Genomic DNA, 17,340 nt, shown 5'->3' with positions numbered 1-17,340 from the left:
GTGGGGCTTTGGCTAAAAATTAAATCTGGACTCTCTTCAATATCACAATGTGAAGATATTAAATAAACAGAATAAGTTATTGTGTTAAATGTTTGGTCTGCATACTGTGTATTAATTATTGAGATTTTTTCCTTGAGCAAATTGTTTAGCTGTCTGGCTTGTCTCTATGTTTCTTTTGTTTTTATCTAGTCTCAGTATGTGTCACTTTCATGTCTCAGATACTGTAGTTGATACGCCATTGCTGTTTGCCTAGTATAGCATCCTGTTTTTTCCACATTGTTCACATAATGCCTATTAAAGAAGGTAATATTTCTTGAACAATAAGATTCGTTTACCTTGAGAAACAATAAATTTTGATGTTCACCAAGGCCCCAGTTCAGGAAGGCACTTAAGCATGTGTTTAAAGCACACATTTATGTTGAGTTCAATGGGACTTAAGCACATGCTTTCCTAAATCAGGAAACAAAAGAATGAATCCTGTGTTTATTGTTACAAACATTCTGATGCTTTCAACAAAAATATCTGGCAATCTCTATTATACTACTAGGAATGTAAAAGTAAGGAGTGGATTTTTGGTTTTTAGTTTTTGATTTTATGCCTAAAATTTTGAAAGAGAAATTAAAGGCCTGATTATGAGAATACTTACACATTTGAGTAAATTTACTCTCATGTGTTTGTACTGTTATCCCCTACTTTAATAACGTGGCAATCCCAAACCCATGCCTATGATATCTTTACAGGAAACTACACCAACATGTACCCTCTCTGTACTTATTTAGTGTAGTTAATATGGAAGCGTTTCTTTATCAGTGATATCTCAACCCCGTGTTACTTCAGGGTATCAGCCTGTGGATTCTCTATGTGCACATGGTTGACTAAGACTGATCCAGGTGATTCCCACTTCAGTTTTGGAGACCATTCTATCCTATTTTAAAAACCACACAAATTATATACACCCCACTGTTGGCAAACAGAGACATTGGCACATTTTACAGCATGTTAAATGTTTAAATAGGAAGCAGAGTATCATGTCGGCAGAAGCAACGAGGGGGAGGAGCTGATCTTACCAGAGAAGCAAACTAACATTTTGCTATTAAGATGGCAAGCCTATGAGAAGAATATGTCAATAGGTTCAAGTACCTAAGAGGACTACAGATACAACAGCTGTAGCTCACGAAAGCATATGCTCAAATAAATTTGTTAGTCTCTAAGGTGCCACAAGTCCTCCTTTTCTTTTTAACAATAAAAGAGGGCAATCAAAGGAAAGAAGTAGGAGATCTACCAAGATAACTCATGGAATGGAAAGAGCAATAATGAAACAGGTGAAGCAAAACTGGAATAAAGAGTTTGGAAGGTTGAAAAAAAGCTTAAAAAACCATAACATGGCTGATATCTTTGCAGAAACTGAGATGAGGAATGAGGGGTTTGATATGGATATGATATGGATATGAAACCATATCTTCTAACAAAGCATATGACAACATGATGTAAAATTGGCCAAAATGGTTTTGAAAAAGATTTGGCACTTTTACAACAGATGTTTATGCTCTGATAAAGGTAAAATTACCATGTTCCTCTCTTCTGAAAAGATGTAAATGTGGAGGAGTAAGAGAGGAACCCTAAACAAACAAGTATGGTGGAAACCTTGTCATGCTATTTCTCTAGGTGTCTCAAGGCAGTTCCCAGTGATAGAAGTGTACAAAAGGGATATCCGGGCTGAAAATCTAATGATAAAGGACTTTCCAAGAAGAGTCAGTTGTATTCCATTTGCCTTAGGATACAGGATGCAGCTCCTAAGGGCAGGAAACATGGATGAAATTTTGGCCCTATTGAAATCATTATGAGTTTTGCAATTTACTTCCATGGAACCAGGATTTCACCACATCTCTTTGCTCCCTGTAAATTACCTTACACCACTCTAGCATTAAATACAATTATAAAATAACAACATGGTTATCTGATATACACATCAAAATATGTTCATCTGAATGAAACAATCATGGTCCAAAGTCAGACCTGGTGCAATGCCATGGATTTAAATGGAGATGTGCCTACTTACAGAACGTCTGCATTTGTCTCAAAGTGTTTAGTACCTGGGTCATCTCAGTCACCTGATTTTAGATTACACAGAAAGAATTTGGAGTGAATTTGAAGAAAGCAGCAGGTGTGTGTAATTATGTCATGTTAGTTTGGACTAACATGACTAATACACACATGACTAGCACTAATACAGGGCTATCACAGTTTCTTGGTTTGACAGGGATGAAAATAATAAATTAATTTACAAATCTGTAGATTCTTGTAGGTCTCTAGTTTCAATGTAATGTTACTATAGTGTAGACAGGGCGTTAGAAAATTGACATCTATAAAGAGCAATTAGAGGATCATACTGTAGACACCTGCTTGGAAGTGTCTAGTGGATAGGGTACTGAGGTGGGATTCAAGTGACTTGGGTTCAGTTCCTGCTTTGCCATGCTATCTGATGACGGCCATATGAGTGCCTAGATAAAGAGAAAGAGATGTCTCCCATTTGCAGGAACTGTATATTCAATCTTCCAAATAGAGTTGGGTGTGTAATTGTGGGCACACTAAGTAGCATTACTGGGGGCAGGGGGAAGTTGAAAAAAAACCTGAAAAAAATGATCTTCAGAAAAGGGAACAGCAGAGTTAACTGAAGTGAACATTGGAACATATAACATGGGTATGTATGGAATACAACACGATGAAAAGAGGAAGAATGGAATAGTACATTCTCTTCTTTGGGATGACCCAGAGTAATTGTACTCGGAGCTTTATTTTACATTGCTGCTGGAGAGTTGCAGGGTCACACCAAATGCAAGAGAATAAAAACATTTCACTTTTCAACATGCAGCGTGTGTGTACTTACGTATATAATTAGTGATTTATATAGGTAGATATAATTAAAGCCTATTCAGAAGTGTCATCCACAAATAACAATATCACAAACTACTAAGAATATGATGACATGTTGCTGAACAGTACATATATAATGAATCATTTATAGAGGCTGCATTGAATTCTCTTGATTGGTTGATTAACATTACTGCAGTTCCTTTTATTTGTTATTTTGTGTATTCCAGTGTGTACTGAACGTTTGTTTTTTAAGGATTAAAAACAAGTTATCCATGCTGATAACAGGGAGGACAGGATGTCACATTTTTCTCTGGTTGGGATTTAAAAAACACTTTTTAGCTGCAAAAGTACCAGAGACTTGAGATTTCTTTTTTTAGTCTTTTGGGGTTTATAGCAGCTAAATTCAATAGTTTTAGAAAATTCAAATCACAGTGCTTCACTGAGGGGAAAATACCTGCCTGTGTGGAGGGCCAGCCCAAGGCCTATGCATCATTTTTCCCCCTTAAAGCCTTCAAAATGGGATTTAAGTGATGCATTGATCTTGTGCTGGAACAAATTTCACACATGCGGAAACCATTACTGAAAAATCTGTATTTAACAATTCCATCAATGTTTTTCAGCCTTTTTCCTCCCAGGGATATTCAAATGTTGTTCTTTTTTCTTTTCTTTTCTAAACAGGAAGTGTGACTTATTGCAAAACTGTGTCGAGCTATCTATGGAAGTCTCACTAGTAGAAATTAAAAAAATGAAAGAAGTTAGACTGGTCTTCTATACAGAGGAATTGACAAGGTATGCATGACAATCACACTGCAAATGAATTTCTTGCAATTGCATAGACATTCATAGTAGATTATTTCCAGCAATCAAGTGCAAAAACAATTTTGGCAGCATCTCAAAAACCTCTGAACTTTTGCTTCAGTCTTATTCATCAAGGGATGATGTCATGTTTTGGCTGATTGCCAAAGCGGGCATCCATATATATCTTTAAATTAATGATCATTTTAAAGTATTAATTTTCTGTTTTTATGGGTAATAATGGCAGTTGAGTAGGCCAAAAAACAACACCTCATCACGATCATCACTGAGGCTGCAAAATAATCATATTGTGGGTTCAATTAAATCAGTGTGGTCGTGTTGTACTTTGACAGACTCGCGCCAGTGAATACCATTTCTTTGTCTCATTTGTATTCTTTACGAACAGGCATGCTTCTAAGACCTCTTGCTATAAAATGTTTTGCATTGTTTAATAAAGAGTACTGTGATCCTGCAAATTTACCATCTTAGGAACACAAAACAGCATTTCTAACAAGATGTATCTTTCAGATTAATAATAATAATAATATGAATATATTGCATTCTGAAGCTCTCAAGGGGCTTTACAAACATTGAAGTGTAAACAGACTTTATGCAAAGAGGACCTAACACAAGGCTACACTCCACTCAAGTTCTACTTACGCTTTGAGGGCTTAAGGGGGACTTCAGTGTTGCATAGGCCTTGTATTGGCCATCTGCACAATAGTGAATTTTAACCCATTAATTAATTAAGTCTCACAGCACCTCTGTGAAGTAGGGAAGTATCTATCCCCATTTAACAGATGGTAAAAGTGAGGCACGGGGGTTAAGTAACTAGCTCTAAGTATGCAGGAAGTACATAACAAAGCCGGGAAGGGAACCCATATTTCCTGACACACCGTCCAATCCTTTAGACATAAGACCATTCTTACCATCCTGCACTAGTGACTGTTCCACTGCACTTAGTGGGTTCTGCATTCCATCGTAGATGGAATGTGCATATTATCAGCTCTCCATTCTCCCGTGCGTAGCATTAACAGCAAAAAGACCTGATACTCTCAGCTAGTGTGAAGCACTTCTCCAACAAGAAAAACTTGAGATATACAATGCAAAAAGACCACCATAAACAGCACCAGATGGCCTTGATAAATTGAGCAACTTAACCCTAAAATATCAGTAGATATGTCATTTAATATAACCTCTCTCTCTCTCTCTCTCTCTCGTTGCATAATGTTGATGGGGGAAACTACATGAATCTTTTCCCAGTGCATCCTTCTGTAAATACAAGGACTGCCGATAATGAATTATTGTAGGCTTTGCTTTTGCATGCCTGCTGTATCTTTCTTTTGATTCTCCTTACAAAATCCAGGTAATATATTAGCTGCTTTCATTCAAAAAACAAAGTAGAAGCTGTCTTCCCAAATGAAAGGAAATGTTATAATGTTTCTACTGGAAAATATCTTTTTACTATGTATTACATAACTACTGCAGTTTTTTAAAAGCCCCACTCATCTAACAGATTGCAGTACACAGCAATAAACTGTAGATAAATCCTCTTCACTAAGGGCTGTTTCCTTCTCCACCAATTGTGCAAATAGTGTTCCTAGGAGTTTTGAGGTCATGTGACCAGAGGATATTTTATTTTCAATATAGAGAGATGGAACTTCATTTTATGACAAAGCTAATGATAAATAGTAATGGATGAAACCAAGTGTTAATGCAGTACTGCCCAGGAATGAATGTGCATATTAAATTTTGATGCAACGCTACCATTAGTACTTCAATAAATGTTGACTTAGTGACTTCATGGAGTTGGAATAACAAGCTGAATATCATGATTTGTTTACAGAAATAGCTGTTGTTTGTTGATCAAAATATATTTGGAGACATTATGCTGAACCTCAGACATTCATGCGGGATGAATTTACACTGAGAGAATAGTTTAAATATAGATTTGTTATGCCAGTATTAACGTCTCAAAGCCAGGATCTGGATTTCCTCAGTAAGTGGCTTGTGGGTATCAATGAACGGCTCCCGAATTTCAGGGAGGGGATGAAACCCCACTTCTGTCTAAAAGTCTCGGATTTGTATTTCTCTATTTACTTTATCACTTACATACCTAAAAGTGAAACAAACACATTGGGGCAGATGCATGGCAGAGGACCACTAGGCCCAATTGAGGAAGAGAGCACAAAGGGGCTCTTTGTACTCCCCCAATCTTAAAGCCAACCCCCAGCCCAGTCTAGAGTAAACTCACACTGCAGACTTCCTGTGGGAGTCCTATTCCTATGAATCTATGTGGGCCCTCAGGATCAGGGCTTCTCTCCTATAGAGCCTAAGGGGTGTAGAATTGCAACTCCCTATTTGTCAAATTGAGGAGCGGAATAAAATGTGGATGGCAGGTGTCTGCACACTTATTAGTGCTTAAAACTGGCCCTAAGACTTATACATGGTCATGAAGGAAACATGTGGCAGAGGTGGGAATTAAACCCAGGTCTCGTGACCCCAGGTGTCTGCATTAACCATAAGAACCATCCTTCCTTCTTTCTTCCTTACTTACCTTGACTTCTCATCTTCATGAGCCTTAGGCAGCTCGCAGTTGCCTACCTGTTGCTCCCTTCTCCTGCCACTATCTGTAGTAAATTGGAGCTCTCTACGTAGGTATGGAATGCTTATCAAAGCTCTGGCAAAACCCAGGCAGGATTGTGTCTGATGAAAAAAGCCTACTATGGCTTACGAGGGGCTGGGATGGTCTTTGTAATCCTCCTATTGCTCAAAGAGGGGGAGAAGGCGGCTCAATAAGCCAAAAGCTTGGGGTTGGTTGATGAGGCTTCTAAGCCTCTTTAAAGATTCTCCCCTTCTGCTGATCTCAGTAGGTCCTCAAGAAGGGGGTTGATGCCTCTCTTGACTTTCTGCCATGAGCCACCCACTCTCTCAAGCTATACACCCACACCCCAGGCAGATCTCATAAGGTCTGCAGGAGTCAGAATCCCTTTCTATAGTCCTCAGGAGGTCTTTGGAGAATGGGGTTAAAAAAAGAACTAGATAAGTTGATGGAGGATAATAGCTATTAGCCAGGATGGGCAGGGATGGCGTCCCTAGCGTCTGTTCGCCAGAAGCTGGGAATGGGCGACAGGGAATGGATCACTTGATGATTACCTGTTCTGTTCATTCCCTCTGGGACACCTGGCATTGGCCACTGTCGGAAGACAAGATACTGGGTTAGATGGACCTTTGGTCTCATCTAGTATGTTCTTATGTTCCTATGGGGACTATATAAGTGCAGATGGCTCGGGGGGGGGGGGGAGAAAATTTCCCATCATGCTTGGAATCTCTTTGTGAGACTTTTGAGGTAAAAAAAAAAATTAGGGCTCGCAAACCATTAAAAAAATAATTGCAATTAATAGCGAGATTAAAAAAATAATTTTAATATTTAAGATTAATCACAGTTTTAATTGCACTGTTAATAACAGAATACCGATTTAAATATTTTTGGATGTTTTTCTACATTTTCAAGTATATTGATTTCAATCACAAAATATAATACAATGTGTACAGTGCTCACTATATATTATCATTTATATTATAAATATTTGCAGTGTAAAAAAGGTTTTAAAAATAGTATTTTTCAATTCACCTCATACAAGTACTATAGTGCAATCTCTTTATAGTGAAAGTGCAACTTACAAATGTTGAATTTTTATTTTTTTACATAACTGCACTCGAAAACAAAACAATGTAAAACTTTAGTGCCTACAAGTCAAAGCATGAAGGGGCATATGAATGTTTAGCATATCTGGCACGTAAATACCTTGTACCACCAGCTACAACAGTGCCAGTCTGAATACCTGTTCTCAATTTGAGGTGACATTGTAAATAAGAAGCGGGCAGCATTATCTCCCGTAAATGTAAACAAACTTGTTTGTCTTAGCAATTGGCTGAACAAGAAGTAAGACCGAGTGGACTTGTAGGCTCTAAAGTTTTACATTGTTTTGTTTTTGATTGCACTATGTAAAAAAAAAAAATCACTTCAAATTTACCATAAAATTTTCCCCTCAACCTCAGATATAAACTACCAGTTTTGAGAGAGAATATAACTTTTGTTGTGTATTTTAGAGAGGAGCCAAAATGAATTTTATAATGGAAACTCAGCTGCAACTTCAACTATGTAGTAGCTACTGTCACTCCGTAATAGAAGGGGAAGGCAAGCTGAAATGCAGCACCCAGATGAGCTGATTCTCTACCACATATCCTATGAGAGAGGGCCAAATCCTGAAGTCCTTAGTCAGGCAGTATGCCTATTCAAGACAATGTGCATTCTGTCTGAATAAGGAATTCAGGATTTGGTCCGAATTGAATTACATGGATAGGTTCAGAAACACTCATAATTTTCCAGGGAATATGCAAGAATCCTCTGGGTTCAGATCCATTTTTTGGCCAAAAAAGCTAGTACGTCACTTTTTTTTAATAACAAGGTCATACAAAGGGGGACCCCATGTTATGACTTGACCTGAGGCTGGTAGCTTATGAACCCTGGTTTGCATGAGGTAAAGGAATATTGGAATAGAAACTGAAAGCACAAAAAGTGCTAAGATTTCACTGTGGCTTTCTGTTCTGACTGTGCGTACTAGGGAAAAGGCCACAGGTGGCAGCTTAGATAGGGCCTCCAGATTATTGAGCTCCATGTGAAAGGTGACCTTGTGGTTGGATGGGTTGGCTTTGCATGAGTAAGTTGCTATTAGACAGACCACTAATGCTTCTGCACGGTGCTATTGCAATACCTTTATTGGGAATGTTAAATGATGTGGTATGCACCACAGAGACCACTGTCCAGAGGAAAGTGCTGTGAGAGGGGGTTAACCACAAAATATTTACCATTCTAGTGTGTGCTGAAGAAAAATGTAGTTGAAAACAGGATTTTCCTTTATCGCTCTTCGTGCATTGTGGTTTTACACAAGCTGCAGCAGAGGTTCTTTAAAGTGCTGATTCGCTAAAGCAGATGGCGAACAATGATTAACCAATTCCTTCCCAGTGCTCATTCATAAATAGAGGCCAAGTCTAGCCTCTCATTCAAAGTCAGTGTAACTTAGTAATAACCAGATATAGGCCTGAGCAACAAAATTCTGATCTGAATCCAAACTTCCCAGAGTTTTGGAGTGTTCGGATCTGGGTGTATTTGTTCACGCCCATTTCTAATATTAATGTTAATATTAATCTAGATGGATGAAACAAGAATGCATGATACTAATATTTGATGGCTATTCAGAATGCCATTTAAAATTATGTATTGTAAGTGAAATATTGATGGTTATGACATTTAAACCTTAGTTCTTGTGCTTTTATAAGCCCTTCCTATAAAAATTTGGGATCCTTGTAGACTGCTGCTTTAGAATTAATCTCATCTCATGGACATTTAGGCTTTCTTGACATGAGGTTTGAATGACTGCCTTTCTTCAGTATTAGGGATTTTAGACTTATAGCATCAAGGGCTAAGGTAAAGCAAAACACATTTGCTATGCATTCACATTCCCAAGTCTGTTTTTATGTTATTTTAAGTACTTAAAGGCAGTAAAGTTTATTATGGTCTAGCTTTCAAAGTAAAAAATAAATAAATAGCTTTCATGGCTAATTGATAATCTGGAAAAAATATAGAATACACAACCATCAATACGATCATAATAATTGGTAATAAAATGGGTATGTCTGATTTTTGGACTTTATGGGCCAATGGAAGATCAGTAGTGGAGAGCCTGCTGAAAAGCAGATTGGAATGAATAATACTGCACATCAGTAGATGTTCATTCCATTAGCAGTCGAAAGAGCCAGTGATTTATACAGGAAATATTTACCTCAGAAGTCGTTCTTGTGAATTGTACCTGCGTGGATATACTCTGTGTGAAATCGTGACCCCACTGAAGTCAGTGGCAAAACTCCCATTGACTTCAATAGGGGAGAATTTCATTTTATATGTTTAAACAGAGACCATTTCATGGTTCTCAAAACCAAAATAATATCACTGACATTTTAAAAGTTTTGGGGTTTTTTAAGTTTTCTGAAGCAGTGTTGCAAGACCACATACTTGTTTTTAACAATCCAGACACAGTCATCTTAATGATAAAAAAAAATATTGGAAAATATCATATTTATACTTCCACTGTTTGGTCCTCTGTGTGTGTGTGTGGATAGGGGTGTTTTTATTTAATTGAGCTGATCAAGAAAGGGAAGGAAATTTTGAAAAAAAATCAATTTTAAAATTTCAACATTTTGAGAAATGTTGGACTGTTCTAATATTTCCATATTATATAGACATGCAGACATAATATATTATGTATGAGTAGATATGTAGCAAATTTTTACAACCAATTGTAATAAAACATTTAAAAAGTTAGAATATAATGTTAAAGCACTTGTTCATTCAGTGATGAGGGATTTTTAAAAATTATTTGTGGTTAACTTTTTTAAATCTCATTTGAGAGGTAGCAATGCTGTCTGCACATTCATATCACAATGAAATTTTGGGGGTGGAGAGAGTTTTAGCTTTTCTGCCTTTCATCTGCCCTGTCTGTCTCAATTTAACATATGGCATGTACTAGCCTATAATTATAAATATAAAAAAGGGCAAGCTTATTTTTGTGCACAGATAAGTGCACATAGTTGACACAGGAGTCAGTGTGGCCCTTAAAGTTTAATGTGTCTCTTATGAAACCATAGTCTTACCAAAGAAATCATGGAAACAAAAGTTCCTGTTCTTACAACACAAGGCTTTGGTCTTTCAATGCAGTCAGTGGTGCTCTGTGTGGGCGTAAGGGTTCACCTGCAGAGATCTGATTGAAGGATTGGGACCGAGGTGCCTGATTTCAGTGGGACTACACAAGTATGAGTTTAGGGTTAGGCCCCTGTCCCTTATCTGGCCATTACTCAGGCATCATTTACCTTTACTACAGAATTTTTTGCCAATTTCCCCACCCTCAGCCTTTACACACACACAAGCATGATGCATGCATATTTGTACAGTATTGTGAATCCCAAGGGTTCAAAATTCAACATGATTTTTTTTTAAAAAGGTTCTTTTTATTAGCTTCAGGTTTTTGAGCCATTAGGGTCTTGTCTTCAAGCTTCTCTCTGCAACCATGAATGTTAGAAACTTGCTTTTTGGGAAGATGGGAGGGACATGAAAGGGAAATTCAAATTAATCTCATGACTCCCGGAGCTGGGGCATCAAGAAGAACATATACTGTGAGATTTGTAATAAAATCATGAGAGTTGCCAACATTGCATGTCTGATTCAGAAACACTATATTTGATGGAACATTTACATTCTTGCATGTGAATCCGTTACATGGCATACAGTATGGCTAACAGCAGCTTTCGTGTGTCATGGCACAGGTTCCCATACTTCTGACAGAATGTATATTCATGTGATTCATGACATTTTGCCACATCTGCTCTTAAAACAGATTTCATATCAAAGCAGTATTTCATCTATGTAGAACTCTGATGCATTTTATGTATAATTGCTTCTCATCTACTTGTCTGATTATTTTGTGACACCTAGTGGACAATTTGGTAGTAGTGCTGGCTGCTTTGTCTCAGTTGTTGAAGACTGTTGATAATTGTTCTTTTCTGGAAACTCAGTTCATACAAACTTGTCTATCTTTTTTTGCCCACTGAGTACATCTTGACTTATATTCAGCTATACTGTACATGGTAGTTACCATGTGGATAAATAAACGCCTGATTCCACATTTGAAAAAAAAATCAGTCAATCCCAGAATAGTTTATCGGATTAAGTGTTTTAATTGTGCACACTATAATGTGGTCAAGATCCATAACTATGCAATGTGTGATTCACTGTCTTCTACAGATGTGAAACTGATCTTGAATGGCTATTATGTTACAGATTTGCTTTCTGCTATACCCCGTGATTTAAAATCAACTAAACTACATTACTGTGCATGGCAATCTTTTCAGCAATTCACGATGTATTTCAATTTTATTATTTATGACACTACATTTTTATGCAGTTCTTTAAGCATGGAATGGAAAAAGAAGAAAGTTGCCCAAAACAATTTAACGTATTCTCCATAAAAATATAGATGGCTGTAACCTGAGTACTTAGATTAGAAAAAGATATTTATAACTGTGGTTCTAGAAAGTCATTAAGGGGAAGGGGAATATTTGTTCATTTATCATTCTTAAAGATTAAAATGTGGTGAATAATTAAAATATTCTCCTAGAAAGTATTTCAATGTATTTACATTAAGGGGGGAAAAGTAGGGAAATGCCTTACCAAAGCATGACCTACTTTCATATTATAGAGAAGAAACAACATTTCACATTGTATGGGAGGAAATATGTTTTAATTTACATCTATCATGGATTTTTTTTTTGCCTGAAGCTTATTTCAAAATCATTTTTCCTATAGGAATATGTCCAAATACTTCCACTACATGGGCCAGAATTACTGTACTACTTTACTGTTTCACTTTTATTCGGCTAAATCATTCATTTTATGTTGACTGGGGAGAAATAACTTGAATTAGAATTAACTTTGAGCACTGTTTGCTGTAGATGCTCCAGTTATTGTAGGTGAAGTGCCATAAGCATGCATGATTATATGCAATAGGTAAACTGCACCAAATTTCTGGTGCGTTTGTCCCCAAAAGTTCTTACCTTCTGAAGGCAAGGGTAGATATATACAATACGCTGCAGAACAAATGAAAATTGACACAGTGCCAGATAGCTGGCTAGTTTTTTGAAAGATATGGGAACTTGGGGTATATAACTGGGTGGTAGCAAAGTTATCTAAACTGAAATAAAAATGAGTAGCTATGTTTTATACAATGTGAGGGTGTTGTGGCAAATATTTTGGGAAAGTCAACATTTTTCACATTTAGGGTTTTTTGTAGGGAAACACTCACAAGACAAGAAGAAACCGGTCTGAGAGACCATTTAATGTTTCTACAAGCAAATAGATTTTAGTTTTCCATTTACCACTCTTCAGAGAAACTCTGTTTCTGAAAAAGATTTTATATTTCCACTCTAAAAGACTAACTCCAAAATACCAAAACATAATAGCTAACTACATCTTTAGTACAGACTGATATAGTGTTCTTTTTTTGTGCTCTTCGTAGCTCAGCATCATAACAGTTCCCTTGTGACTTTCACTTATGTAAAACTGAAGCCTTCAGCAACAGCATCATGAATAATTGACACAAAGAATCTAACACATCATTGAACACTGGCAAAGATCTGCTTACTCTCTGTCACCTGAAGCTGTGGTTTAACTCTGTTAATGAATGTTTAACTACTAAAAGCTTTATTCTCAGTATAAAGACTTACACTTGAATAAGTCCATTTAGAGCCCTAGTCATCTGAGAAAACAAAAAAGTTACAGAAAGAGAGTTGAAAACAGACACAGTTTTGTGACTGAGGATCTGAACACTTTGCTTCTAGTTCACAAAGAGTGCCCACTGTACAAATGAGCTGAATACCAGTATCATGATCTAGATAGGTCATCCAGAAGTGTTCTGAGAGCCCCATGTAGTAAACACCTTTCCCCCCAGAGGTCCAGGAAGGTCCATCTTTGGTGCATCTGGCTTCATCCCACTGTGAGAACTGCCACATTGATATTAGGCCTGCATCCTTTAGTGATTCTTAAAACTTTCCTACATCTAGGACACAATTCTGCTCACATTGTATAGTCCCACAGGCCACAAGTAGCCTCCTTGGTTTCATGAGACTGTGTGGGAAATAAAGTACTACCACAGGTGACTGAGGGTAACAACTGGGTCCTTATAATGTACAGTACATTACTGTGTTGTGTCCCCTAACCTTTATCATCTTCGGTGTCTAGGTCTGGACTGCCTGTTGGTGTGGCTATATCAACAGATTGTACAGAATATATGCAAGTCGTGCACTACGGGTTACTTTTTCTTTGTTGTATTCAAAGTCTGAAGTGCACTGAATGTAAAACAATGGCTAAAAATCATCGTGCCCAAAGCACAAGCATCTTTTTTAATCATAACCCAAGCTGAGCCGTTATCGGAGGGTAGCACCGTGGTTACAAAGCTGTTACTGTACATGTAGGTCATCTGCTGATAACCAAAGAAAACCAATAACTAATCACCTAAAAAGAAGAAAAGGGGGTCCAGTTTAACAATAATGTTCCTGCTAAATTAACTGCTGTCATCCTTGAGCTATCCAAGAAAAACATGAAGGGCCAAATTAAGGCTGCAACAAGATCTGGGGGAAGGGAGGGAAGAGGTGCCCTGGGCAAACAGATGTGCCTGGAGGCATAACGCCTTCAGAGGACAGGATCAGACAATGCCTCTAGCTGCACTTGGGGAAGTACTCAGTAGAGGCCTTTGCTACAACTTACAAAAAGTTCAGCGTATTTTCCCATCAGCGATGCTCTCCCGTTGTCGTCTGGTGCACAAAACACATCGAGAGCCATGTCACCAGACCTGTTCTGTTATACCTCCTCTGAGTTCCTTCTGGACTGCAGCAACACTAGTGGTCTATGCCCAGGAAGAATATGGATACTTCCTGTATGGAAGTTCTCGGGCAGAATTCTGTCGCATTCTATTTTTGTTTTTATATGACACCCATTACCATGGCAGCTCTCTCCCAGCACCATGTTGTTGTTTGACAGCAATAATTTGGCCCCTGGTAAAACAACGGAAGTGCAGAAGTTTGCGTAGGATGGGCTTCATTTCAACTGCTGTCATACAAGGCTATTATCTATAAGTACATAAGTGAGGCCATGCTATTTGTGCTAATGGGAGATATGCACATGCACTGATGGAAGTATAGATTCGAGTTTTATGCTAAATAAATGTAATATTGGGTTAGTAAGCAACTACTTAGCCTAGTCCTGTGTCCCCAAACTACTTGTTTTCTCATCCTTTGTTCTCATTTGCTTGGGCCCTCTGAATAGGCAAAGCTTAAGGTGAAAACTATGAGGCAAAGGGGAGAGAATTTTTCTTCCACTAACTGGAAATATTAGTGTGGCTGCATTGCTGGAAATAATTGTAAGCTGCTTGTTGAGGCTTGGGATGCTTTTTGTCTTGCATATCCCTTAGGTGCTTACCTTGAATTTGCACAAACTGATTTATTCTACATTATTAAAAAAAACTTTTCCAAGTGTTGGTGCATAAGTTATTTTCAGCATGAAAATTCATGTTTCCCAAAGAGAAATGTTGATAGATAGGGTGCCTACAAGTTGGTTGAGATCAGGGGATGGATTTAGAGCAACATTAGATTTTACAAAGCTGGAACACAATGACATGTTAGCTGCAGCATATACACAGCAACACAGTATCAGGACACATGCCTGTATTATTTTGAGGTTCTTTGACTCCATTTGACATAATCTCTCCACTCCATATATCCCACTTATTGTACAGGGAATGAAGAGGAAGAATTAGTTGTCTATAGCAATGGGAGTTTTGATCAAACTCAATGCATTTAGGCATTTTTTTCCCTAAAAGGAGGAGTTTAAAAATATTTCCCAAAGCAGATCTTGAATAATTACGTGGAAAGGTTGTGATTCAGAAATATGTAACTCAGTTTTACAATTCTGTTATGGGAATTGCAACCTATGGGGCACAGATTTACACCAACAATTTACAGCAACAGAGAATGTGCCCTAGGTTGTGCTGTCTTGTTTATTGGAGGGAGGAGTGCTGAGGCTATGAGTTTTGGACTGTGGCTGACATCACATACCGGACTAAAGTTTTGTCTGATTATGCTAGCACTAAATTTGGTATAGTGTGTTCTCCATGGGAACTGGTTAGGGTTTCAACAGTTTTTAAGTTGATGAAGCGTAAAGGAGAGTGGGATGTTTTAAAAAGAAAAGGAGTTTTGTCTACTGGCTGGGGGGGAGGTTTAAATCTGAGCTCCTGGGCTTCCCAGCTCTGTAACTCACTTGCTCTGTGCACATACAGCAAGTCACTATGGCCAAAATTTTCAAAAATGTCTATTGATTTTGGGTGCCTTGATTTTTTTGGGCGCCCAACTTTACACTGAAAGTTTGATTTTCAGAGATATTGAGCACCTGCAGCTCTCAGTGACTGTAGTTGAACTTGTGGGTACTCAGCTCCTCTGAAAATCAGGTCCTGAGAATTTATAGGACACCCAAAGTTACTGGACATTTTGGAATGTTTAGATTTTAACCTTTCTGTCCCTCTGTTGCTTCATCTGTAAAATGAGGATAATGACCCTTACCTGCTTCAGTGGAATATTAAGATCATTTTTAATATTTGGGAAGCACTTATGATAGGAAGGCTGCTTTATAGCAAGCTAACTAATTCTAACAAAAGAAAACACAATTGATTTGTTTTCTTAACTTCTTTAGTAACCACAGGCCAAATTCATTCCTTAATTGGCACAATCTGACTGACCTCATTTCCATATACTGCAGCATTGGCCTCCCAAACCATCCAGTTGTCTCTTTTTCTTTGTTCAGTGCAACACGTTGAAAATACCTTTGAAATATTTTTTTAATAAAAACATTCTCATTGTCATTTTCTCTACAGATTTCTCATCTCTTTTGAATTTTGGCCTTGTTCTGATTTCTGAAAACTACCATCTGATCATCATCATTTTCTACCATTGAGATCACAGAAACACACAAGAGCGTGAGCTCGTTCTGCTGCTGCGGCTATCAGCCGTACGTGTCACGCTTGGAAGCCGTGTTATATTTGGGCAGAAATCCCATCAGGACTAATACAACAAACCAATTGATAAGTAAGTAGACGTAAAGATTATGCTAAAAAAATCATGGATGATAAATCCTATAAAACAAATAGCCCATAATAAATTAAACAATTTTACTTTATAAAGCTGAAAGTGTCCCCTTAAATTGTTATTAACTGAATAACAAAAGAGTAACGTTCAAAGGAGCCATTGATCAGTCCTGATTATTTGGTGGCTTTTTTTTTTTTTTTTTGGCGGAAGCTCTGAGTAGTTCTGTCTCTGAGCATGTTAATTATTGTATTGACTATTGGCTTACAACACCTAGAGCATTAGAGAAGTGCTGCATAAATTGAAATAAATACAATAATTAAATAAAATTTAAGCGAGTGCAGCTACTCCACTTTACATCAGCTGAGGATCTGGCCCGGTGTTTAAGAAAAAAAGGGGGTCCAGTTTAACAATAATGTCCCTGGTAAATTAACTGATGTCATCCTTGAGCTATCCAAGAAAAAACAAATTAAGGCTGTGACAGGTTCATTTGAAATATAATTGGATTTATTCTATTTAATTCAGGTTTTGAAGCACCTAACACTCTAGGCACTGTACACCAATAGAACTAACAGAGATTTCATATTAAATATTAACATTGTTATAGATTGAACCGCCTATTGAAGCCATTGAAACTATTCCAGTTTACAACAACTGAGGATCTGGCCCACTTCCTTTAAAATGTTGAACTGCTTTAGACTTGGTATTCAACAGTTTGAAAAGCATCTTATGAGCAAAGTTGTATTTTGGATCCATTATGATTCTTTTGTTAAAAACATAAATTAGGTTCCATTCCTACAAAGGAATTCCATTGACTTCAGTGTGACTCCATATGGGAGTAAGTGACCCTGTGCAGGTTCAGGCCATTAATCAAATTACAGTATGTGAGATCATCACAGATGGTATTATTTAACTTAACATATTTCC

At 37.5% G+C, this 17,340-nt stretch overlaps 1 long non-coding RNA gene across 2 annotated transcripts in view; it reads left to right on the top strand.

Moving 5' to 3' along the window:
• LOC144929531 (uncharacterized) overlaps positions 1-16,520 on the top strand; it is a 365,984-nt gene extending 349,464 nt beyond the window's left edge. For both annotated transcript variants that reach the window (XR_013634810.1, XR_013634811.1), the window contains 2 exons: positions 3,553-3,663; positions 16,206-16,520. This is a non-coding gene — a long non-coding RNA (uncharacterized LOC144929531). The remainder of the gene's footprint in view (positions 1-3,552; positions 3,664-16,205) is intronic.
• The last annotated feature ends 820 nt before the right edge of the window (positions 16,521-17,340 follow it).

This window comes from Lepidochelys kempii, chromosome 1, assembly GCF_965140285.1.
Source record: "Lepidochelys kempii isolate rLepKem1 chromosome 1, rLepKem1.hap1, whole genome shotgun sequence".
Taxonomy (NCBI): domain Eukaryota; kingdom Metazoa; phylum Chordata; order Testudines; family Cheloniidae; genus Lepidochelys; species Lepidochelys kempii.
This window is presented reverse-complemented; position numbering and strand designations above follow the sequence as displayed.